The 26,393-nt window shown below is 43.3% G+C and overlaps 1 pseudogene; it reads right to left on the bottom strand.

The window, feature by feature from the left end:
* Positions 1-19,993: 19,993 nt before the first annotated feature.
* Positions 19,994-22,391, bottom strand: LOC103232555 (eukaryotic translation initiation factor 4B pseudogene; annotated as a pseudogene).
* Positions 22,392-26,393: the final 4,002 nt, after the last annotated feature.

Genomic DNA, 26,393 nt, shown 5'->3' with positions numbered 1-26,393 from the left:
TGCCTCTTTCCACATTTTTTCCTTGTAATGTATTGATTATTTGTATTGAGGTGAAATTCACATAACATAAAGTTAACGATTTTAAAGGGAACAATTCAGTGGTATTTGGTACTGAACATCCACAGTGTTGTGTAACCATTGCCTCTGTCTAGTTCCAAAACATTTTTTATCATCCCAAAATGAAACCCTGTACCCATTAAACAAGAACTCTGCATTTCCTCCCTCCTCCCTGTCACTAGCAACCACCAATCGACTTCCTGTTTATGAGTTTGCCTATTCTGGATCTTTCATAAAAATGGAATTATACAATAATGGCCCTTTGTGTCTGACTTTTTTCATTTAGTGTAGTGTTTTTTTTTTTTTTTTAAATTCGAGATGGAGTCTCACTCTGTCGCCCAGACTGGAGTGCATTGGTGCAATCTCGGCTCACTGCAACCTTTGCCTCCTGGGTTCAAGCCATTCTCCTGCCTCAACCTCCCAAGTAGCTGGGATTACAGGCGTGCACCACCACACCTGGCTTATTTTTGTATTTTAGTAGAGGGGGTTTCACCATGTTGGCCAGGCTGGTCTTGAGTTCCGGACCTCAAGTGATCGCCTGCCTTGGCCTCCCAAAGTTCTGGGATTACAGGTGTGTGCCACCGCACCCGGTCTAATGTAGTGTTTTTGAGGTCCTCCACATTGTAACATGTATCAGTACTTCATTCCTTTTTATGGCTGTATCATATCTCATTGTATTGATAGAGCACATTTTGTTTATGCACTCCTCAGTGGGTGGACATGTGGGTTGTTTCTAATTTTTGGCTAGTCAGCTTCCTTTTTGTGTTCCAGACATACCAGGCTACCTTTTAGCCTTTGTCCTTTTTTCAAGTAGCCACTGTTGCTGGTATGGGAACCCTTTGTCAGCTTCATTGTCTGTCTTTCTGGTCTGCTGGCACTTCCTTCTTATTTTGACTTTTAGCTTTCTCCTTTATCTATCAGTCTCTTAACAAGTTTGGTAGGTACTAGGTCACAGGACCTTTAATAAATACTCCCTGGTAAATTATTAAAGGTCAGATTTCTGACCCTGCAAAATGAAAGACCAGAGCTTTAATAGTGAGTGCACTAAGTTGGACTTCCCTGTGTGTTAATTTGGACCCTTGGTTAGACATGCAGGAGAGTTTGGGAGAGTTTGTGGGGGATGTCATGGGGGAGGGTCGAGGAGTCTGGAAAGCTGTCAGACTATGATGTAGATCTAACCTCTGGAGAAGAAATAGGAAGGAAGGGTAGGTAGGAAAAGTCTTGTGCAGTTCTAAGACGATTTCAGCTAGACCAAAGTGAGTTGAGCCAGAGTCACCTGTCAGGAGCCCTGCTACATCAGTCGTTGTAAGCTGTTCATGCTATTGCCTCTTGGCCTCCATCTCAGCCATCGTGGCTGCTGTGCTCATGCACCCATTATGCCAGTACTGTGGTAGCCAGTGGCAAAGGCCCCTGAACTGGGTTAAGTCATTTCGTCGGCTTGTTTTTATATGTGGCAAGGAATTGGATCACACAATTATGGGAGCTGGTTAGGCAAGCCTACAATTCATGAAACAAGAGCTGACACTGGTGGGATTTCTTCAGGGAAATCTGTTTTCCTCTCAAGGCTTTCAACTGATTGGTTGAGGCCCACCCACATTATCGAGGGTAATCATTACTTAACTGATCATAGATGTTAACCACATCTACACAATCCACTACTCCCCCCTTATCAACGGGATACGTTCCAAGACCCCCAGTGGATGCCTGAAACTGGCTAATGCTGAACCTTAAATATACTATTTTTTTCTATACATACATACTTATGATAAAGTTTAAATTATAAATTAGGTACAATAAGATTAACAACAATAATAGTAAAACAACAGTTATAACGATATACTGTAATAAAAGTTATGCGAATGGAGTGTCTCTCAAAATATCTCACGTATGTAGTATTTTCCAACAACGGTTAACCACAGGTAATTGAAACCACAGATTGGGGGGGATTACTGTACCTTCACAGCAACACCGAGTAGTGTTTGATCAAGCAACTGGGTACTGTAGCCTAAGCCGAGCTGACACAACACTGACCATCACAGTTTACTATCCTGTCTGTGGAGGGGTTTCGGGGGAGGAGCTTCAGAGGTTTCCACATGGAAACCTCAGGTTCTTCACTATGACAGCTCTCACTCCAACAGACCAAGGAGCCACGGGGGCATTACTCCCACTGCCAGGTCAATTCCAATTACACACTTAGGGCTAGGAAATGACCACTGACTGGGTCAGCAGCAGGCCCACTGTGAATCCTGTTTTGGCCAGCACTTCAGTTATCACTTGGCCTCCATAAGCCCCCAGTCTAACCAGGGCCGTGATGATGCTTCCTGTCTCTAGGTATCAGTCAACTTAGATCTTGGGTCCAGTGTTCCGCCGAATGTTTGAGTATTCTTTCTCCAGTGTACATATCCCCAAGTAAGTGTCTGTAGGTCCCTTTGGGGAAGTACTGGGTGAATCCTTGCATACTCACCATTGTCCTTCCCAGGGATCCAGCCACCTCTTTCCAGACCTGAAAACTGGCTGAAGTATGGCAGCTAAGCAAGGAAGTAGGACTTTTTACTGGGGGAAGCTCCCATAGCCTCCTGCTCCTCCACTCCTTTTCAGCTTGTAAATAGTGAGCAACACCCTTGTTGACTATTGCTCTTAGGGACACCATGTTCCATTATCCATCTCTAGAACTTCCTGAAGGTAAAGCCCCCGTGGCTGTCCTTCAGACCTTGTGGTTCACTCTGGTAATATAAGCCAGGACTCTCCAATTGCTCTCTGAAGTCTCACTCATGAAGTGGACACACTTCCGGGGACCTGTTCCAACTGGGACTCCAGATGGCTGTATCCAGAACTTCCCAGCACTGCTTGATCTGGGTGTAGGTATTCTCCCCAGTTTGTTGAAAAAAAAACCAAAAACCAAAAAACAAAACATATTTTCCTTTTCCTTTTCCCTTTTCTCCTACTTTAGCTTTTGCTAAGTTAACTATTATACTCTTGTTATGTTGGTCATTAAACTTTTAACTGCATTTGAGTGTAATGTTGCAGTTTCTTTTATTCGTGAATCCTCAAACCCAAAATAATGAAAGTAAAACTTTCAGCAAAACAGTTACACAGGCAACCAAGTAGGGCAAGGTGACCACAGTGTGACTACTATTTAACTGCTCACTTCCCGGGGAGGGACATTGGCTACTTTGCTCATTACCCAAAAAGTCCTGAACCCCTTGATCCTAGGTTCCTCGGTTGCAATTCAACTGCCTGTATGCATAGCGTCCATCTGAACCTGTTGCATTGTCCTGTGGCACTTGGGGGCAGGCGAACTGGAAAAAACACACTGATGCTCATGTTGCTTGCTGTGTTGTAATAAACTGTTTTGTTTGAACCCATTAAATTTCACTGTCTACGTTCTACACCTATGATGAAGAAATGGCAGGTTTTCTCCTGGTCATTCTCTATGAGGTGGGAGCTCTTCCTTGACAGTATCGCTGACCCAAAGTCACGTGTTAGGGGAGTCCTTTGCTTTGTAGGAATGGTCTGCCTTAGTGTTTCTGCCACACCGAGAGATGCCTGTAGAAAGTTTGGTTTTGGTGAAAATGCAGTGATGGATGGTGGGTTTCAGCCATGTTGGATTTCAGTTGCAGTAGTGTTGAATTTCAGAGCTCAGTGGTCAGCTGCGCTCCCTGCAGTCAGAGGTCTGAGGGGCACAGATACATCTTGCACTAGGCCCAGCCTGAAACAACTCACTAGTCATTGACTTTAGTTACTTTGGGAACAGTGAACGTTGACTTGTTCCTTTCACGAGCTGACTTCACAGAGCACAGTTGGAATTCATTAGTGGACAAATTGCTAGTGACCTCAAACCTAAACAGCCACACTGAGTGAAGTGCTCATGAAGAATGCTTTTTAGTTCTCAGCATATCAATATTTTTTTTGATGTGGCCTAATTAACACCTGAATCTGTCAGTCTGTCTTTTTTTGTTTGTTTGTGTTTGTTTTTATTTTTTGCTTCCTCTAACGTATTGAGGCATGTACCTAGTAAGTACCTGTCTTGGTAGTTTATGGACTCATGAATCCTAAGTTGGAAATAATCCTTATCTGGTACAGGCCATTCCTTCTGTAAACATGTTTTGAAGCTCTTTGAAAGAGGTAACGTGGTCATCATCTAAATGGATATTCTAGTGAAGTGGAAAGTGCTCCCCACGGTGCTGTTATGACCAAAGAATAAAGTCAAGCGTTTCCTGGTGTCCTTTATCTGAAAATGTAAACTTAGAAGATATAATTTGAGGAGTGACTATTTGCACTATGAATGATTTAACCTAGACTTCTTCCTTAATAAGTGGCCCCTGATTTTTGCAAGTGTTACTGGAAACAGCACTGCAAATAGATGATAAGAGCAGGTCATATTTTTCAACAGGAAATAATGAACAATTACATTTGTGATAAGCATTTGGTATTCTATAACTGAAGGATGATCAATGGTAACTCATCAAAAATACATTGGTCCCTAGATGGATCATTCAAAATACTGAAGCTATGTGCCAGGTGCTATAAAGTGGCAAAACCATAGGACACATGTGAATTGTGTTACTCTAAACTATATGCTTGTCTTACAGATGTATAACCATTGTAATTGTATATTTAATCTCAAAACAATTTGCTCTCCAAAGTGAACATCAGTCAAAAATTTGGCTCCTTTTTGTTGGCTTAGAATTTAAAAGATTACTTTGGGGATAACTGAAGATGACCTAGCCTCTTTAAAGAAGCTGTTCAAAGAAGCCTGAATGAATGTTTTCTTTTTTTAAAAAAAATTATTTCCATAGATTTTGGGGAAACAGTTGGTATTTGGTTACATGAGTAAGTTCTTTAGTGGTGATTTGTGAGATTTTGGTGCATCCATCACCTGAGCAGTACACACTGAACCCAATTTGTAGTCTTTTATCCCACATCCCCCCTCCCACCCTTTCTCCTGAGTCCCCCAAGTCCACTGTATCATTCTTATGCCTTTGCATCCTCATAGCTTAGCTCCCACTTACAAGTGAGAACTTAGGATGTTTGGTTTTCCATTCCTGAGTTACTTCACTTAGAATAATAGTCTCCAGTTCCACCCAGGCTGCTGCAAATGCCATTAATTCGTTCATTTTTATGGCTGAGTAGTATTCCATCATACACACACACACACACACACATATATATGTATCTCACAGTTTATCCACTCGTTGATTGATGGGCATTTGGGCTGGTTCCATATTTTTGCAATTGCAAATTGTGCTGCTATAAATATACGTGTGCAAGTATCTTTTTCGTATAATGACTTCTTTTCCTCTGGGTTTTTTCTCATGCCTCACATGCCTCATGTGAACCTGAGGCATTTGATGTCATTCCATTCACCTTAGGTTGGGATTAGGATTTGTTTAAGAAATGATATTGGTGATGATTATAATGTTTCTTTGAGGGGAAGGCATTTATTTACAAGCAGCTAATCCCAACAGCAAAAAACGTTCATGATTATTAACTTAAATACCTAAGTTTATTAGGTTTTCATTAGTATACCATATGATTGTTAAATGATAAACTATACTGTGTAATTGTTATCAGAGTGCACATCTTACTTTGTGTGCTGTTTTCACTTATACATGCATTTCTCTGTGTTCATATTATCACTATCCTTGTGATTTTCAGTTGCTACGTAGTATTCTTTTCTGCTGATACACCACACCTGTCTCCCACTTGGATTGTTTTACTTTTTCTTTACAATTAATAGCACTGCTATGAACATTTTAATATTGACCCCCTTAAAAATTTTCCCTTTCCTTTAAGGTTTCCTTGGACTATATTCTCTAAAGTAGAGTTACCAGGTCCAAAAGTACAGATAGAACCTCACCTTGTCTTACTTGCTGTCAGATTACTTTTCAGAAAGATCAAATTTTTAGAACCACCATCACTGTAGAGTTCAAGTGTAATTCTTTCCGTACATTCTCGGATTTGATCATTTTATTACTTTTTGCTTCTCAGAAAGGTATATTGTGATACCTTCGGTTTATCCTAATTTACATTTTCTTTCATGGCAGGTGAAGCTGTCTGTGCATTTTTACTATATTCTATTTTTTTATTTTTTCTTTTTCTTTCTTTTTTTTTTATTTTTTATTTTGAGACGAAGTTTTGCTCTTGTTGCCTAGGCTGGAGTGCAGTGGCGCGATCTCTGCTCACTGCAACCTCCACCTCCTGGGTTCAAGTGATTCTCCTGGCTCAGCCTCCCAAGTAGCTGGGATTACAGGCATGAGCCACTACACCCGGCTAATTTTGTATTTTTAGTGGAGTTGGGATTTGACTGTGTTGGTCAGTCTGGTCTTGAACTCCTGACCTCAGGTGATCCACCGGCCTCGGCCTCCCAAAGTGCTGGGATTACAGGCATGAGCCACCACGTCCAGCCAGCTGGTGCAGGTTTTGATTTACTCTTTGTGATTACTTGACTTTGGTGTTCTAATTGAGGCCTATCCGTCCTCCATCAATTGGATTTTGCCAAGTGCAGGGCAACAGGTATGACCGAAAAGCATGAGCTCTCCACTAGCCATATCAGTGGTTCAGGTGTCTCGAAGGGGTCAAGAGGATTCCTGGAGGCTGGAAAGCCCCTCTGAGAAAAGTCATATCTTTGCACTGCCCTAGATGTTCAGGGATATATCTTGGAAATGAACTATTAGGGAACCCCTAAAGCTCACCTGAATTGGCTTGTACCCATGAGGCCATGTACTAACTAGACCTGCACTGTCCAATAAGGGAGTCCCTAGGCACATATGGCTATTTAAATTGAAATAAATTAAAATGAAAAATCCAGTTCCTTAATCACACTAGTGACTCAATAGCCACACGTTGCTTGTGACGACTGTACTCAACTGTGCATATATAGTCCAATCCCATTATCATAGAACATTCCATCAAACAGCACTGAATTGGACCATTTACACATGATGGGATTGTATGTACCTATGTGATCCATTGTGAAAACCTCTCTGGATCCTTCTATGCCCCTCTAAACCCTACTTGTCCTTTGAGGGTTGGCTCAATTCTAGTTCTCCCAGGAAACATCTCCTGATCACTCCAGCTCACAGCAATGACTCCATTCTTGGAACCCCCTAGAGCAGGTGTCCCCAACTCCACTGGTCTGTGGCCTGTTAGGAACCGGGCCACGCAGCAGGACATGAGCAGCGGGGCAAGCAAGCATTACCACCTGAGCTCTGCCTCCTGTGAGATCAGCTGCGGCATTAGATTCTCATAGGGAGCTCAAACCCTATTGTGAACTGTGCACATGAGGGATCTAGGTTGCATGCTCCTTATGAGAATCTAATGCCTGATGATCTGAAGTGGAACAGTTTCATCCTAGAAACCATCCCCACCCTACCCCAACCCCATTTGTGGAAAAATTGTCTTCCATGAAACCAGTCCCTGGTGCCAAAAGGTTGGGGACTGCAGCCCTAGAGCACCCAAAAAACTTGACACACTGTCTTATTGGTGTCACAGTTTTGCTTGCCAGTTAGTCTTATCTTCCTAAGAAGGCTACAGGGACCTCAAGAGAAGAGCTTAAATCCCACACTGCCTGGGTTCCTCTTCTCATGCCAGAATGCATAGCAAAAACATTTATCAAACTCTCTTTTTCTCTAGCTGTCTTCCATACTTCGCTCTTGTTTTCAGTATTTAGAAGAATCAGCATGTAGGACACCATGTCATGCTTCAAAAACCATATATTTTTAGAGGAAGGTCAGCACGCTTATTGATGTCAGGTGTAGCACTTCAGCTTCTGTCGTGGTGAGGTGGCAGGAGTGGGGATAGGATTGAGGAAGATTTGGGAAAATTGGTATTAAATCTTGAAAACAACTTTGACAGAGCAAAGAAAAATGATACCTTCTTTCGTAATTTGAGAGCTCTGTTTGAAAGTACTGGGCTTAGCATCTATAAACGCACCAAAAGGGGTATGAATATTTCTTTGACTTTCTAATTGAGGCTGTCATGTTAGGGGATTGATAGTTTAGGACTCAGAAAGAAGCATTTCTAGAATAACTTATAGTTTTTTAATATTTATTTATTCATTTATTTATGAGACAAAGTCTCTCTCTGTCGCCCAGGCCGGAGTGCAGTGGCACGGTAGCTCACTGCAACCTCCGCCTCCTGGGTTCAAGCAATTCTCCTGCCTCAACCTCCTGAGTAGACAGGACTACAGGCTTGTGCCACCATGCCAGCTAATTTTTGTATTTTTTTTGCTAGAGACAGGGTTTCCCCATGTTGGCCAGGCTAGTTCTTGAACACCTGACCTAGAGTGATCTACCCGGCTTGATCTCCCAAAGTGCTGGGATTACAGGCGTGAGCCACCGTGCCCAGCCAAATAACTTATAGTTTTTAAAGCACTTTCACAAAGAGTCTTTATTTGTTCCTTTTTACCTCTCTGGGGAGGAAGCAGGAGAGGTCAGTGAGGTCGAACACCTCATCTAAGGGTTATATGGGTAAAAAGTAGCTAAGTTGGCACTAGGACCAGCTCTGCACTCCCTGAATCCTGATGCTTCTTGAGCCAGCTTTGCAGAGCCTGCCTCCCTTGTCCTAGCAGATAACTGTGTGAAAAAAAACTTAACAAGCTAATTTCACATGAAAAGCTAAATTTCAATTCAAGTGCCAGGTTCATTTTAGAATGTCCAGGTGAAAGCAGCAGAGCATTTTAAAACGCCATCAGTTCTCACCCACTTTGGGTAAACTTTCAGTTGACTGGCCCCAACAGATCTGTTTGTTATGTGAGCTATAAAGGGCTCGTGTGGCCAATAAGAGTCTCCATTTGGACCCATTTTTTCTGCACCACTTATTTTGTGCATAGGGCCTTTAAAGCATATCCTAGTTCATGGTAACAAAATGATTATTGTACCTGTAAGGGCAGAAATGAACATTTATCTATGTTGCTGATGCATCACGACAGGATGTGATAGCACATGAAAAGAAACAGGGGCATAAAACACAGACTTTCTTATTTCCAGTAAAAGATTAAATTCTCTTATACCTCTTGTGGTTACCTAGTTTTTATCTTCCCTAGCAATATAACCTTGGGAACCTCAAGAATCTAGGGCTTAAACTAAGGTAGCAGAGAGCAAATTTACCCTTAAACAAAGGGGGAAAAGTTTAGCTTTCACATTAATAGTGCAGTACTAGAATATGCTGGTAGTTTTAAAAACTAATAAGAGTGACCTAGAAATTAATAAGGAAAAAGCTAACATTTGCAGGGATAAAGACAAGGACTTGAAGGGAGAGATGGTAGTCTGAAAAAGCAAGACAAAGACTTTTAGTTATAGTATTGAGGTGTGTGCTGCAAGGCCATATCCTGGAGGTCTCATAGGAGGAGAAAAATGAAGCTTTGGTTCTGAAATTTGGTGATGTTGCTAAAAATGTGGATGCCTGGACTCCATTTTGTGGAGGTGCTGACTAGGCAGGTCTGCGGAGGGGCCATGATTCTGCATCATTAATAAGCACCCTGAGTGATCCTGATGCAAACAGTCCCGGAAGACACTTTGAGACTCTGCCTCCAAGTTGTAGTCACAGTCACTATTAGATTCTGCATGTTGCTCAAGATTGGCAGATGGATGGTATCCTAGGATCATAGCATACAGGAAGCTCATTCTGAGGAGTACAGTGAACCTTTGGCTACCAATTCATACTTTTTTCAAAGCAAAACTGCTGAAAAGAGAAACTGGGCAGTAGATGTGTTCATAGTGTGTGGGAAGTAGGAGAGTTCAAATGAAGCCAGCTTGGTGAGACCACTTCTCTTTCCAAAAGCAAACCCTGGAGGATTCAACAGCTTAACACGGATACCCTGATGCTGCTTTGATCAGCTTGTGGGCAGAATAGTGAGGTTCATTTGGTCACTGTGAAGGGAGACATGTTCCTGGGGTGTTTATGGCCAAAGTAAATGGGCCATGGTGCATGCTAAGTGCTAGGGAATGACACTTCACACTGTGAACTGATTTAGATTCCCAATAAAACTGTATTTGTAAAAAAAAATATATCATAAGCTATAATGGATATGTGCTGGTCCAAAAGTCCTCTTTTTATTGTGAGTTTTCTTAAATAGGCATCATTGTAATTTTTAGTAAGTTCTCCTTTGTGGACCTTCTTACTATTTTGAGCATCTTAGCACAAGTTTGGCCATTTGTGCATTTCTCCCTCCAAAAGGAAGCAGCATCAGGGTATCTGTGTCAAGCGGTTGAATCCTCTACGGTTTGCTTTTGCCTTGTCAGAGCAAATATAAGTTATTTGAATTGACTACTGCTGTGCAGTGAGTTCCTGTATTGGACAGAATGTAGCGGCTGGGAGGAGGTGTTCCTGTTCAGCTAAAGGTACAGAAGAATGTGCTTTTACTACTTGGTTGGGCATGTGGTTGGAAACCTACACAGGATATTTTTTACTTGCTACTGTACTCTGCAGACTGTCCTTGGTCACTGCCCAATTCTGGGACACAGTGGCAACTGGATGTAGCCCCGGGCTGGCGGAAAGAAATTGTACGGGATGAAAGTCACAAGCTCTGTGAGGTTTGAGCCCCAGCGCAGCTGTTTTTTGGCTGTGCAACCTCAGGCAGGTCATTTCCCTCCATTTTCTCTTCTATAAAATAGGACATAAGACTCGTGGAGGAAGCACAGTATGGTAGGCTATTTCCCTTTCGTGACTGTGGTTTCTCATTAATAAAATAGAGATGACGCTCTGCAGGGCAGATGTGAGAAAAACACACTCTCAGCAGAATGTCTAGTACATAGCCGCTACTTAATAAATGTTACTTCCAGTACCTGCTATCCCTCTGCTGTGAGGTGCAAGTCAGAAAGCTGCATAGTAACCTGCAAATTGCAATCTATATGCACAATAAGTCATATATTTCAACCCCATGCTGGTGGCAGATGGGGGTGTGCAAGGCAGGAGCCCCTCATTCCAGGGGGGTGAGTAGACAAGCATTTATATTCAAAATGATATCACTGAGCGCTGGATTACAAAATGATAGATACTTTGTACCTGAAATGTCGTTATTTGAAGACTATGCATTGGCGAGAATGCTTTTGCATTGAAAGAGGGTGATGAACTGCCCGGGCAAAAGTGAAATACTTACCGTATGCTCCTGCCCTTTGATGGATAGTGAACAACAGAAATACCTAGAAACCCTCAAAGGATGAAACCACTGTGGCATTGTACCCAGTAATCTCTGTCCTCTGCTCTTCCTGGGCTTGACTTCTCATAATTCTGGTCAATTATGACCACCCAGGATTGGCCCCAGACTTGGATGTGGACCTTGGCTGCCCTTGTAGGATCATAGCAAAGGCTCAGTTGTCCCAGGTCACAAAAAATGTCAGCCATGTCTGCCTCTCCCTCCTGGGACTTGGCAAATAAAACATGATGGGTCCTTTTCCAAGAGAAGATAATGTTAGCAGGGGTCTGGCGGTGAGAAGGGGGAAACGGCTGTCTATTTTACCGCCTCGATCTCCTTTTCAAGAATTCTCAGCAATTGTGCGGTCTGGAGCAAGAAAGTGACGGGTGAGGTCGCAGAAGCACAAAGTTGATGTTGAGGCAGGCTTAGCTCCTGGCTTTCCTCTGTACCGTTATCAATTTATTCCCTCTTGGAACACAGAGGCAGCATGGTCCCAGAAGGAGACAAAATAGGCTGGGGTGGGTGGCAGGGTTACAGGGTAGCCACTCCATGGTGGTGGCAGTTCAAAAGGAAGTGGAAAATCAATGAAGTAAGGCCTAAATACACACGAGGTGAGAGAAGCGTGTTTTGTATTGATTGTGTGGAGAGCAGAGTATTATCTCAAGAGTTTGACTCTAGTTCTTCCAAGAGGATTTGAGGCAGCTTATGAATTAAGATGTTGCAAAGCAGGGTACTTAAAGGGATAAACTGTGACAGGGACAATGTAAAGCACTTGTTCTTAACCCCGGCTGCACAGTAGAACCACCGGGAGAAATTTAAAAAATATGCATGCTTGGGCTTCACTCCAGTTGAACAGGAATCCCTGAGTGTGGGACAAGTATTGGTGTATTTTTAAAATTCCCCAGGTGCCTCTAATGTGCAGTTAGGTTGAGAAGCTGGAGGAGCAGATGCTACCAAATCCCTGACATGAGTAGGTTAAATCAGTGGTTCGCAACATTGGCTGTATATACAAATCACCTGGAGAGCTTTTAAAATCCCATCGCCTAGGCTGCAACTCAGACCAATTGAATCCGACTCTCTGGCGAGGGTGGGGGGGAGGGGGCAGGCATCAGTTGTTTTTAAAGTTTGCCAGATGGTTTCGATGTGCAGCTGGGGTTAAAAAGCTCTGCTCTGTGTAATCCCAGCACTTTGGGAGGCCAAGGCGGGTGGATCACAAGGTCAGGAGATCGAGACCATCCTGGCTAACATGGTGAAACCCCTGTCTCTACTAACAATACGAAAAATTAGCCAGGCGAGGTTAAAGGGGCCTATAGTCCCAGCTACTCAGGAGGCTGAGGCAGGAGAATGGTGTGAACCCGGGAGGCGGAGCTTGCAGTGAGCCAAGATCGTGTCACTGCACTCCAGCCTGGGCAATACAGCAAGACTCCGGAAATAAACAATAAAAAAAAAAGCAGCTCTGCTCTGTGTAGTGGTTTCCAAACATGACTATACAGCAGATTCACAGGGAGGGGTATTCGGGAACTCCTAACGTAGAGACTAAATTCGACTGATGGATAAAGCATTAGTCCATTTGACAGAAGTTTGTTGAGCATCTACTAAACGTCAGTCACTATGCTAGGTGTTGGGGATGTGGTTAAGAACAAAACAGACAAAGCCCTTGCTTTCATGAAGTGCATATATATTCAAGGAAATATATATCATCTACCAAGGGATGAGGGCAGGAATTTTTGTCTGCTTTGATAACTGTTGAATCTCCAGTGCCTGGCACATAGCAGGCTCCTGATAAACAACTGTTGAATGAACGAATACTGACTGAAGGGTGAATTAAGTGCTATGAAGAAAAGTTCAGTGGGATAACGGGTGTGTGGGTGGGTGTGTGGGTGTCTGCCTATTTTAACACGGGGTGGTCACGGAAGGCCTCACTGAGAAGGTGGCTTTTGAGCAAGGCCCAAAGGAGAGGAGGGAGCAAGCTGCACAGCCATCTGAGGGCACAGAGTTCCTGGCAGAAGAGGAGCAACTGCAAAGGACCTGAGGTGGGAACATGTTGGCACATTAGGGAAGCAGTAAGGAGGCCAGTGTGGCTGCGGTAGAGTGACTGAACAGAGAGGTAATGGTGGGAGGGGAGTGGGTGGACAGCTCATGTAGGGCTTGGTAGACTATGGTCAGTGCTTTGGCATTAATGGAAACACCATGGCCTCTTTTTCTGTGTCTGACACTGAAGAACATATGTATTCAAATAGAGAGAATATACTATTTTCCTGGAGTGAAATGCCAGCAGAAACATCTATGCTACTCCATAAAGGCTACTGAGTATCTTAATGCAACATACTTTTAACTGTAGCTTTACAATGGAGAAAAAAAAAAAAAAAAAAAAAAAAAGAACAGCAAGTGAAATCACCAAAGAGTCCAGGCACACCAGGGAATCAGCTTGGCGAATGGAAGAGCCTCTCAGTGGCCTCCAGACTGGAGACTCCACCTCTCCTCTTTGCAGTCCTATTTGGAAATTGTGGTCTGTAAAAGTTTGAAGGTTTTCAAATCAATTTTAATACTGAGAAATGAGAAATGACTGGAAAACTGACAGGCTGTGTGTGCACACGCACATGCATGCATGCGAATGCACCTATGTACACCTACTGGCAATGGGTTTAATGTGAACCAAAAACAAAGCAAAGGTGACACAAAACAAAAGAGAATCTGTAGCATTGTGTCTGCAATTGGTGGGTTCTCGGTCTTGCAGACTTCAAGAACGAAGCCACGGACCCTCACAATGAGTATTACAGTTCTTAAAGATGGTGTGTCCGGAGTTTGTTCCTTCTGATGTTGAGACACGTCGGGAGTTTTTTCCTTCTGGTAGATTCGTGGTCTCGCTGACTTCAGAACAGAAGCTGCAGCCCCTGTGATAAATCTAACAGCTCTTAAAAGCAGCGTAGACCCAAAGACTGCGCAACAGCAATATTTGTTGCAAAAAAGAAAAGGAACACAGCTGCCACACCCTGAAAACAGGCGCAAACAGGTTACCGCAACTGGCTCAGGTGGCCTGCTTTTAGTCCCTTATTTGGCCCCACCCACATCCTGATTGGTCCATTTTACAGAGAGCTGATTGGTCCATTTTACAGAGTGCTGATTGGTCCGTTTTACAGAATGCTGATTGGTCCATTTTGACAGAGTGCTGATTGGTGCGTTTACAAATCTTCAGCTAGACACAGAGCACTGATTGGTGCATTTACAATCCTTTAGCTAGACAGAAAAGTTCTCCAAGTCCCCACCCGACCCAGAAGCCCAGCCGGCTTCACCTCTCAGCATCAGCTCTCATGGGAAACTTCCCAAGAGGGCTTAGGGAAGGGGGTTTCTAGGGATCACACCTAGGACTGGCCACTCTTTTGGAGAGCTGCATAGAAAGGGTCAATCCCCAGGGACATTGGGAAGTAGTTGGAATTAGCACTCATTTCCCCCAGCAGTGCCCCTTCCTCTCTGAAGCATCTGTTCCCTCTCTGCCCCCATCAAGCCTCACCTGGTCTGCCTGGGAGTGCCATGCGACACACTTTCTTCGGATTTTTTGCCAGAGGCTCCAGGAACAGAGCTAATTGGTCAGGGAGGGGACTGTGTTAAGATGTTAAGAGGCAACCGTGGCTTGCTCTGCACTTGGACAAAGACAATGACTCAACTCAAAGGTGAAGACTTTGATGAAGAGGTTTTCGGGCCCCAGGAGCCAGCCCCAGTGGAAGAGATTTGGCCCCAGGAAGGTGTGAACAAGGGAGAGATTCTTGAGGCCCTACGCAGCACACCACACAAGCGATTTCCTTTATTTTAGCTTGGCAACCAGGCCATTTCTTTCAGGACCCCACTGCATTGCAATGAGGGGCCAGCGAAAAAGACTTATCTTCACAGAGCTTGCATTTTCTGGATCTAGAGCTGTAAGACTTTCTGTGATCAAGCACAATATTGGAAAGCAGTTACTTCTGAGACATGTCTATATTATTGGCACAAAAATGATCTCAAAACTTTTATTATTAAAGAATCAGAAATTAAGCAAACAGTAAAAGCTGAAAGAGGTGAGATCCCTAGAATGCTGGACACAGATCTTGGCTCTTTCCTCAGACCCTGGAAAAGATGGTGTGGTGTTATGAGAAAAACTTGGGACTGTAATGGATCCCCAAACTGGGAAGGAGCTGAGAGACCAAAGAATGACTCAGACAAGTCCAGCTTGACAAGCAGATGAGTTTATTAGGACTTATCTATAGGGCGCTCCTGGGCAGCAGCAGGATAACTCCAGAGATCCACCCTATCACCCGTCTCTAAGCGCTTTGAAGCTAATTTTCTGGCTCTTTGCCTACTGTGTATGTGCAACGAGACTGTTTTCCTTGGTAGGTTCTCAGATACTCCACAGGATGTTGGGGTCTCAGGCACCTGCTCCTCAGTTGGGCACCGTGGCCTTGGCTCATTGCCAGCCTTCAGGTTTCAAGCAGCGGATATAGACCCTTAAGTAACCTGGTGGGGGGACCCATCACACTACAAGTGTGACATGGTGGAAGGAGCACCAGCCAGAGTGCCAAGAGAGGCAGACTTTGCAACCAGCTGCCCATTCTTGCACAACCATTCATACGCTGTGGGCCTCTTTGCTCATTTGTAAAATGGGAGATTAGGCTGTGGATGGTTTCTAACAACCCATGCAATGCTCTGGTTGTAGACAGTTTTTTTTTTTTTTTTTTTAAAGAACGAGTCTTCCAGGTAAAGGAATGACAGAGGGGAAGGTGCCAGTCATGGGGAATAGTGACTTCCTGTGAAATGTGGAGAGTACTGAGGCACCACCCTGAGTCCCAAAAAATGTCAATATGCCAGTGACTGAAATTCAGACTGAGGAGATAGAAATGATAGTGAGAGACATTTCAAAAAGATCCACAGCTAGTAGTAAAAATAGCCCTGGACTTCACTTCGCTTCACTACTAAGAGCTGGGTGAACACTTGAGAGTTATTAACTTCTTGGACACTGTTTCTTCAGCTGTAAAATGGAGATGTGACCATTTTCTCAAGAGGACCAGATGAAATCATGTGTATGTATTTGATATACGTTTTGTAAATTTATAATTATAAAGGGCAAGGAAGAGAGGACTCCTTCTAGATTACTCTTTGGGTCAAGAGTTCTAGGAAAAAAAACAAACAGAAAACCTCAGTTACCTGGAATATGAAGATCTCATTAGTTGAATTGTTTGATGAAATTGGTTAACCAGAATATCCTCTAAATTTTATTATTTGTTGCTGACTTTTCTAAAGTGTCTGAATGTACTTTCTTTTCTCTTCTTCTTCTTCTTTTTTTTAAACGGGGTCTTGCTCTGTTGCCAGGCTGGAGTGCAGTGGCGCAATCTCGGCTCACTGCAACCTCCGCCTCCCGGGTTCAAGCGATTTCTCCTGCGTCAGCCTCCCGAGTAGCTGGGATTACAGGCATGCACCACCATGCCTGGCTAATTTTTGTATTTTTAGTAGAGACGGGGTTTCATCATATTGTCCGGGATGGTCTCGATCTCTTGACCTTGTGATCCGCCCACCTTGGCCTCCCAAAGTGCTGGGATTACAGGCATGAACCACCGCGCCCGGCCTAAAGTGTCTGACTGTACTTTCTTACCTTAGGAAGTCTTGTACACTGCACATATTTGAACTGACTTTTTTCTGATGATTGAGGCCATGTGAATTTATCAGGGCCATCATTCCAAATATCAGTTTTTAATCTCTGTAGGCTAAATGCATACCAACCCATTGGGATATACCTAGGAAGTTGTTTTGTGGAAGAGGGCACAGAATTATTCCAGGTATTTAAGAGCCCTAGATAAACTGATTCAAGTTAAAATTTTATGGTTTATTCTGTGAAACTAAGAATTTGTATTACCAACCCTGACCTCCCCACTGAATGTAGACTTAAATAGCCAATGAATTGGGTGATCTCTCCACTTAAATATCTGATGGGCCTCTCAATCTCAACAGAGCCCAAACAGAGTTCTTGTCTGCAACTCTCTTCTCCACCTTTGCTCCTCTCAGAGTCTTTCCTGTTTCACCAAATGGCACCACCAGACAGCCACTCAGTTACTCAAGTCAAAATTGTAGGAATCATCTTGATTATTCTTTCTTCCTCACCTCCAACATTCAGTCCATCATCAGATTCTGCTGACTCCACTTTCAAAACATATTCTGAATTTGTACTGCCTCCACTGCTACCTGCTAGTCCAAGCCACTGTCATCTCTCTGGTTGGCTTGTTGTAATAGCCTCCTAACTGGTATCCCTGCTTTAATCCTATCCCTACTCAGTTTATTCTCCCACTTGGAGCAAGAGTGATTTTTTTTTTTTTTTTTTTTTTTTTTTTTTTTTTTCTGAGACAGAGTTTTGCTCTTGTTGCCCAGGCTGGAGTGCAATAGCATGATCTCGGCCCATTGCAACCTCCGCCTCCTGGGTTCAAGCGATTCTCCGGCCTCAGCCTCTCGAGTAGCTGGGATTACAGGCATGCATCACCACGCTCGGCTAATTTTTGTTTTTTTGTATTTTTAGTAGAGACGGGGTTTCTCAATATTGGTCAGGCTGGTCTCGAGCTCCCCACCTCAGGATCTGCCCACCTCGGCCTCCCAAAGTGCTGGGATTACAGGCGTGAGCCACGGCACCCACCCAAGAGCGATTTTTAAAAAATATTAATAAGTGATAGATTATGTCACTTCCTTGCTTAAAATCCGCAGGCTTTCTACTGTGACCAGGAAAGTGCTCCACACTCCTTTCCATGGCCTACAACAGGCCCTGTGTGATCTGGCCCTGACCATCTCTCTTGCCAGGTGCTGTTCACTGTCCTCTGGGCATGACCTTTCTTTTCATCCTAGGGTCTTTGCACTTGTTGCATCCTGTGCTTGGTCCCCTCTGCTTCCTGTGGCTCCTTCCTTCTTATTATTAGGGTCAGATGTCTCTGGACTTCTTGGACCAAACAAATGAATCAGCTAGTCCCTCTCTATCATGTTTACTCTTCTTTTTTTCATATTCATTTATTGATCCCACAAATATTTACCCAGCACCTACTATGTGCTTCTTTTTCTTTTCTTTTCTCTTTCTTTTCTTTCTTTCCCTTCCTTCCTTCCTTCCTTCCTTCCTTCCTTCCTTCCTTCCTTCCTTCCTTCCTTCCTTCCTTCCTTCCTTCCTTCCTTCCTTTCTTTCTTTCTTTCTTTCTTTCTTTCTTTCTTTCTTTCTTTCTTTCTTTCTTTCTTTCTTTCTTTTCTTCCTTTCTTCCTTTCTTCCTTTCCTTTCCTTTCTTTCTTTCTTTTTCTTTCTTCTTTCTTTCTTCTTTCTTTCTTTCTTTCTTTTTTTTTTTTTGAACTTTAAAGATCGGAGAAAACAAAAAACCCACAACCCAAAGGATGGGATTTTACATCAAGACATCTCCCAGGTAATAAGTCTACAGATTACAAATCATTTTCATAGAAGATATTTTTGTACACATTTTTCATGTATTCAGGAGCTGGACATTAATCCCTGTTTCTGTTTTAATAGGGGGGACAAGGTAGGGGAGAGGGAAAAACAGTTTTGGATATAACTATTTGGAAGGAGAGTAGACATGAAGAGGGCAAACCCTAGCTTTTCATTATCCACAATCATTGGATCTTTCTTTCTTTCTTTTTTTTTTTTTTTTAAAAAAACCTTTCAATCTTCAACACTCTTTAAAAGCCCACTTCTTAGCTACTGGCCAATCCACATCAATTATTTAAATTCACTTGGTACACACCTTTGTCATCTGGGTAAATTATATTCATTATGCCCACTGCTGCAGCACGCATAAACCAACACCCCTGCATGGCTGAACAGGGGCTAATCTAGGACTGTTGGGAGACAGGTTTGCACACCAAGGTCAAGGTGTCATTTCTCTGCTAATACTGTCTACCAAGCTGATCCCTACAAAAATGCACATGAAAGCAGGCAAGTTTAGCTACTGTGTTGCAAGAGAAACCAGGACCTTGTTAAATAGTTCTCTCCATTACCATTTATTCTCTCAAGGGAAGCTTTAAAAAAATAATAATAAAGAAAAACAACACATTGGTCTGGCCACCTCATGAATCCAACAAGCACTGACGTGGCATTTCAGTGGAGAAGGAAACTTGGGGGGAAAGCTCATCAAGGTTGTAAGAAAGGCTCCCAATTTAACTGTCCCTGTCCCTATTTATCCACTATCCAAGACCATCCATTATTCTAGAGCACTCTGATCTATAAAAGGGGTCAAAGCATCAGGAGTAGGCAAAGAGTGAGAACCAAAAGACATCAAGAAACCGATTTGCTTGAGAAAAGCAGCGATTCTCCCTTTCACAGCTCTCCATGGCTGACAGAGAAAATGCCCAAAATATCATCTATGTGACTTAGAGACTGCTTTTTGGGAGGTTAAGAGTAGCACGAAGAACTTAAGATGATGACAAGAGTCTAAATTTTTAGTTTCAAGGTTTCAACAGAATGTGGATGTTTTCAAACTTTCAAAAAGGACAGTGTTTAGAAAGGGTAAAACTAGGACACAGAAAACACTGGGAATTACCACGACCTGCAAGTGCTTCCATCTCCAGGAAATAACCATTCATGTGTTTGCTGGAGGTCACACAATTTTCCCCTATTACCTGATGCAAAATGACTCATCACTTCCCAAAAGCTTCTTTTCAAACCACGATTTTCCCATTTATTTTGGTCCAACGCAGTCCTATTCTTTATGGCCTATAGTCTCACTCCCAACTACCCCACTGGGGGGTAAAAAAAAAAAAGAGAATTCCCCCTAGGCTGGCCCCCAAAACTCAGAATTAAGTAAGAGGAGGGGCTGGCAGCCTCCTGAAGACTAAAACAACTTGAGGCTAAATCTACCTTTCCAAGAGTGGAACATTTATTCAGATAATGTTTGAGAACTCATATTTGCCACAATAGGATAAAAACTAAAAGGTAGAAATCTCACACTTTTCCTTCTACCTCCCTCCCCTACTGCCCAACCAGGTTCCAGACTCTATATCACTGTCATTACCATTTCTACTAAATGGAGGCCCCTAGGCACTAATCACACTGGCAACTGCGTGGTGACATAACACAGCACAACATTTCCTCTAAAAAACTGTAGTCCCTTTCTCTCTGGCTGTATTGGTGATTCTCCAGTTACTTCAGTACTTTAAAGGCTGCAGCAGCATGCAAAAGAATTTCATTTTTTGTTTTTAAAAAAAGGTAAGAAAGGCCTTCAGGAGATGGTGAGTTTTATTTTGTCTTGTCTGGATAGAGGTTTTGATTTGCTCTCGAATGTTCCAGGATGGAGAGAAACTAGGAGAAAACACAGGATGTAGAGGTCTATTTGGCATAATCTTCTCCCTCATTTTCATCTTCACCATCAACAGAGAGAGCAGCATACTTGTTTGCAGAACTGAACTTGGAAGCTGAATTTTTCCTCAGGTTTCTTTGGCTCAGGTGCAGATCTGCAGTCTTGATCCTTTTTGCCATCTTTCCTATCTGACTCCTTCCAGTGGTCTTTGTTCCCTCCATCTCCTGGACCGTGGCTAGAGTTCCCAGTTTGGCCTTTTGGGACATTCATCCCATCTACTTTATTTTCATCTTTCCTTGCTAGTCCTTCCTCAGATGGTTGAGCTGGAGCTACTTTTCCCCCACCACTTGTAGGGGATTGCTGCTCTGTGTCTGAGCTCTGAGATGGAGCAGGAGGGTTAGAACTTCGCTTCACCCAAGCATTCTCCTTTGGTGGAGGGGCTGGCATTACCTTTAGGGGCTGATCAGGTTTGGGAGGTTTAGAAGTTGGAGAGTGACAATCTTCCTCCTTATTGAGTGTTTCATTTTCTAGAGACTTCTCACTCTCTCTCCGTGCATTTCTGCCAGATGTGGTGGAGGTCCCAGTCTGCGATGACTCACTTCCTGTCCTCGACTGTTCCCGTTCCTGAGTTTCTTCACTTCGCCAGCTTGGGTGTCCCTCCCGAGGCCATCGTTCTAGTTTTGGCTCATCCAATTGACGCTGCAACTTCTCTTGTTCCTTCTGTAGCCGTTCTTCTACTTCTCTTACTCTAGCAGCTGTGTCAACGGGTTTCTCTAGCAGCTGTGTCAATGGGCTTTGCCCGTCCAAAGATAGAAGCAGCTCGACTGGACTGGGAGGTACTAGCAGAGGAATCATCTTCCTTAGGAGTACTCCAAGGCTTTAGATTCAGTTTGGGTCTTTGGCGGGGGGGACCTCTATCATCACGCCTATAATCATCCCGAGAGTAATCATCTCTGGAGCTCCACGACCGATCATCCCGTCTGTCCTATCAGTCTTCATAGCCGTCCCCACCTCTTCTATAGTCATCATCCCTGCGATACCCATTGCCAAATGCTCTTCTGCCACTGCCTATCCAGGAATAGTCTCTGCTGCCTCTGCTGCCTCAGTCATCATAGCGATCCCAGCCACCATATGGATCCATATCCCGGCATGGGCCATCCCAATACCCATCCCGATATCCATCATGATACCGGTCTGAATCATAACGATCTCGATACTTGTCTCCAAAGCTATCATCACCTCTTCTAGGTGGGTAGTCATTAAAGCTGTCTGTAGCAGGACGAGCCCTCCAGTCTGTATCAGTTTTGTCAGAATCCCGATTTCTATTACGGCCGAAAGAACGATCATCCCAGTCTTTATCCTGTACTTGATCAGCAAAGTCCACTTGAATTCTTCTGTTACCTAGAGACTCTTCATTGAGACTCAGGGCACTGAGCAGAGAATCCAGTTTCTCAAATTCAGCATAACCAAAACCTTTCAGCCTCTCTGGATTGCTGGGTTCACGTGGTAAACGCACTGCACTGATATTTAATCCTCTAAAGAATTCCTTAATTGACTCTTCTGTAACATCATAGGGTAGGTTCCCTAGAAAAGCATTGTAGGGTAGGGTGGCGATTTGGGAAGACGGCTCTGGTCGATATTGGGTTCCCGAGCAGCCCGTGGAGCAGTGGGAAGGATGGAGCGGTCTAATTGGAGGCGCCATATGCACATTGTCATCATTACTGTGCCAAGTTGTTGAAATTCTCCTTCCAGGTCATCCGTTTCATCAGCCCAGCTGACTGGTTTGGAAACATAGGTGCTTCCCCCACCAGTACCCCCATCCTCAGCCAGAAAGTCTGTTAGGGAGATAGTCTTCGCCTTCTTATTCTTCTTTTTTGCTGAGGCCGCCATGTTGGGAGAGCTTCTCTCTCTCTCTCTCTCTCTGTCTGTCTCTGTCTGTCTCTCTCTCTCTCTCTCTCTCTCTCTCTCTCTCTCAATCTCTTTCTCCCTTCCCTCCCCTCCCCTCCCCTCCTCCCCTCCCCTCCCCTTCCCTCCACCCCTCCCCTCTCCTCCCATTCCCTCCTCCCCTCCCCTCCCCTCCCCTCCTCCCCTCCCTTCCCCTCCCCTCCCCTTCCCTCCCCTTCCCTCCTTCCCTCCCCTCCCCATCCCTTCCCTTCCCTTCCCTTCTTTCTTTGACCGAGTTTCGCTCTGTCACCCAGGCTGGAGTGCAGTACTGAGATCTCGGCTCACTGCAACCTCCGTCTCCTCGGTTCTAGCAATTCTCCTGCCTCAGCCTCCCGAGTAGCTGGGACTACAGGCGCACGCCGCCACACCTGGCTAATTAAAAAAAATTTTTTTTAGTAGAGACGGGGTTTCACTTGTGTTGCCCAGGCTGGTCTCGAACTTCTGAGCTCGGGCAATCCACCCACCTCGGCCCCTCAAAGTGCTCATGAGCCACCACACCTGGCCTATGTGCCTATTTTCTAGGCATGTGAGCATACAGTGAACAGACAAAAATCCTTGCCCTCATGGAGGTAACATTCTAGGGAAAGGAGATAGCCAATAAACAAATAATAAAGATCTACAGTCTATCAGATGGTATAAGAGCTAGGGAGAAAATTGAGGCAGGGATGGAAGATACGGAGCGCTGGGGTGGCAGTGAGGTTGCAATTTTAAAGAGGGTAATCAGGGAAGGCTTCACTTAGATAATATTTGAGCAAAGATCTGAAAGAGGTGAGGTGTGAGCTATGCAGATCTCTGGGAGGATGCTGCAGGCAGCCTAGCAAGTGCCACGACTCTAAAAGGAGAATGCCTGACATGTTTAAGGTCAGTGTGGCTGGAGTGTAGTGATTAAGAGGAGGTGGGCACAGAGATCATAGAGGGGGAGTGGTGTCCAGACCATCTAGGGACTTATAAGCCATTGTAAGGGCTCTGGCTTTTACCCTAGGTGGCTCTGGCTTTTACCCTAGGTGAGAAGGGAAGTACTTATTCCTATCTAGAGTTATATGTTTATGGCCTCCTGCCGCCACCCCTCCACCACATGTTAGAATGTAAAACTCGTGGAAGGCAAGAACTTTATCTGTCTTATTCACCACTGTATCCCTAGCACTTAGAACAGTGTTCAGCACAAAGAAAGTGCTGAGGGAATATTTGTTGAATGAATTGTGCAGGCGCAATATTACCAAAGGATATAGGAACTAGGCACGACCTAGTTTAAGCAATAAAGTTGGAGACATTGGATTCAGGTTGACTTATACTCTGACTCACTGTATGACCTTGGACAAGTCACCTCCTCACCCTGAACTTCAGTTTCTTCATCTCCAAAATAAAGGGGTTTTATTAGATGATATTTTTTATTTCAATAGGTTTTTGGGAAATAGGTGGTGTTTGGTTACATGAATAAGTTCTTGAGTGGTGATTTCCGATATTTTGTTACAGCCATCACCCGAGCAGCATACACTGTACCCAGTGTGTGGTCTTTTATCCCTCACCCCTTTCTTTCTGACTGTCATAGCCTGCAGTTCCACAATACAGGAAATACATCAGTGATATATGACCTTCTGACTATGATGTGTTCAGGAATTCTGGTATACTTACCACTATTCTATGGTTCATCTTTTAATGAATGTTGTTTATACTTCTGGGTGGAGAGGATAGTTTTCTTAGCTCCTTGAGTGGGCTGTAGGCTTGAAATAGTCCAGGTCACCTCTAGCCCTGTGGTTTGTGTTTCAAGTCTGCCTTTCCAGTCAATATGACATTCCTACTTCTAGTCCAGTGTTACAGCAACATTGATCCTGAGGTTTCAACAGGTAGAGGACCAAAACCTCAAGTCGTAAATATTTTAATGAGCCAGTTCTAACAGAGACAAAAAATAAAGTAGGATCTATCCTAGCTGGATTTTAAAGTAAGCAAATAAATTTAGGTTTAATCTTTAGCTTTAAAAGCTTTTTTATATATTTTAGTAGGGCAAAGCTAGTTATATAAGGCAAATACACACTCTTAAAAAGATGATTAAATCCTAGTAGCATTGGCTCTGGTCCCCATATAAACGACCAATGTGATAAACCCTTATTTTCTAGATAGTTCTCAGAGAAGCACAGTAATTGTAAACTCATATCACATCAGATACTGTACACTCAAATCATTAATAAAATCTCAGCAGTGACTCAGACAAAGCAAACTAATTGGTTCCTGTTAGTTAGTTAACTGATGCAGTACTCCCCCAAAGTAGGTCAATCTACTGGAAAACCCAGTATTAACTTCAGGTTTGACAACAGGAAGATTCATCAATGTAATGAACAAAGTCTCCCTTTAAACACTATCTAATTTAAATGAAGAAAAATAAGTCAATCCAGTCTTCTGTTACTTTGGCACTTGGATCTGGGGAATGAGCATCACCACCACTAAATATGAAAGGTAAAAGATATTTCATTTTTCAATGCATTTTACACATGAAGGGATACTGCTTAAGCCAAAGAAAAATCTGCCAAAGTCATTATGCATATAGAAGCAAACCTGGAATGATGTGTCTGAGTTCTCAAATCAGGTGAAAATCATTGCTACATTGACTTTTGTTTAGTCTTATTTTTTATTTTTAAAAACTTTTTAAAATTTGAACTTTTATTTTAGGTTCGGGGGCACATATGCTGGTTTGCTATATTGGTATATTGTATGATGCTGAGGTTGGGTATAATTGATCCTGTTAGAGAAATGCAAATCAAAATCACAATGAGATACCATCTCACATCAGTCAGAATGGCTATTTTGTTAATTTTAATTTTTGTGAGTTAATAGCAGGTGTATGTATTTATGGGGTACATGAGATATTGATATCTTTGATACAGTTATACAATGCGTAATAATCACATCAGGGTAAATGGGGTATCCATTGCCCTCAAGTATTTATCCTTTCTTTGTGTTACAAATTATCCATTTATACTCTTTTAGTTATTTAATTAATTAATTAATTAATTTTTGAGACAGAGTCCAGCTCTGTCACCTAGGCTGGAGTGCAATGGCGCGATCTCGGCTCACTGCAACCTCTGCCTCCAGGGTTCAAATGATTCTTCTGCCTCAACCTCCCGAGTAGCTGGGATTACAGGCGCATGCTACCATGCCTGGCTAATTTTTATGTTTTTAGTAGAGACAGGGTTTCATCATGTTGGCCAGGCTGGTCTCGAATTCCTGACCTCAAGTGATCCACTCACCTAGGCCTCCCAAAGTGCTGGGATTACAGGCATGAGCCACCATGCCCGGTCATCTTTTAGTTATTTTAAAATGTACACTAAATTATTGTTGACTGTAGTCACTCTGTTATACTATTAAATCCTAGATCTTATTCATTCTATCTAGCTTTGTTTTTGTATTCATTAGCCATACCCCTTCCTCACCCTTCCACACTAACATTTGTGGTTTCTGGTAACCATTGTTCTACTCTATATCTCCATAAGTTAAATTCCATTAATTTTTAGCGTCCACAAATAAGTGAAAACATGTGAAGTTTTTTTTTCTGTGGCTGGTTTACTTCACTTAACATAATGAAATCCAGTTCAATACATGTTGTTGCAAATGACAGGATCTCATTCCTTTTTATGGCTGAATAGTGGACAATTGTGTATATGAACGACATTGCCTTTCTCTTTTTGTCTTAAGTGAAAAATTTTAAATTTAACTTTCTTGGCTGGGTGTGGTGGCTCATGCCTGTAATCCCAGCACTTTGGGAGGCCGAGGTAGGCAGATCACTTGAGGTCAGGAGTTCAAGACCAGCCTGGCCAACGTGATGAAACCCGGTCTCTACTAAAAATACAAAAATTAGTCAAGTATGGTGGCACGTGCCTGTAGTCCCGGCTGCTTGGGAGGCTGAGGCAGGAGAATCACTTGAACCCAGGAGGCAGAGGTTGCAGTGAGCCGAGATCACACCA

Source organism: Chlorocebus sabaeus, chromosome X (assembly GCF_047675955.1).
Source record: "Chlorocebus sabaeus isolate Y175 chromosome X, mChlSab1.0.hap1, whole genome shotgun sequence".
In the NCBI taxonomy this organism is placed as follows: Eukaryota; Metazoa; Chordata; class Mammalia; order Primates; family Cercopithecidae; genus Chlorocebus; species Chlorocebus sabaeus.
Note: the sequence above shows the minus strand (reverse complement) of the source record. Positions and strands in the feature narration are given on the sequence as shown.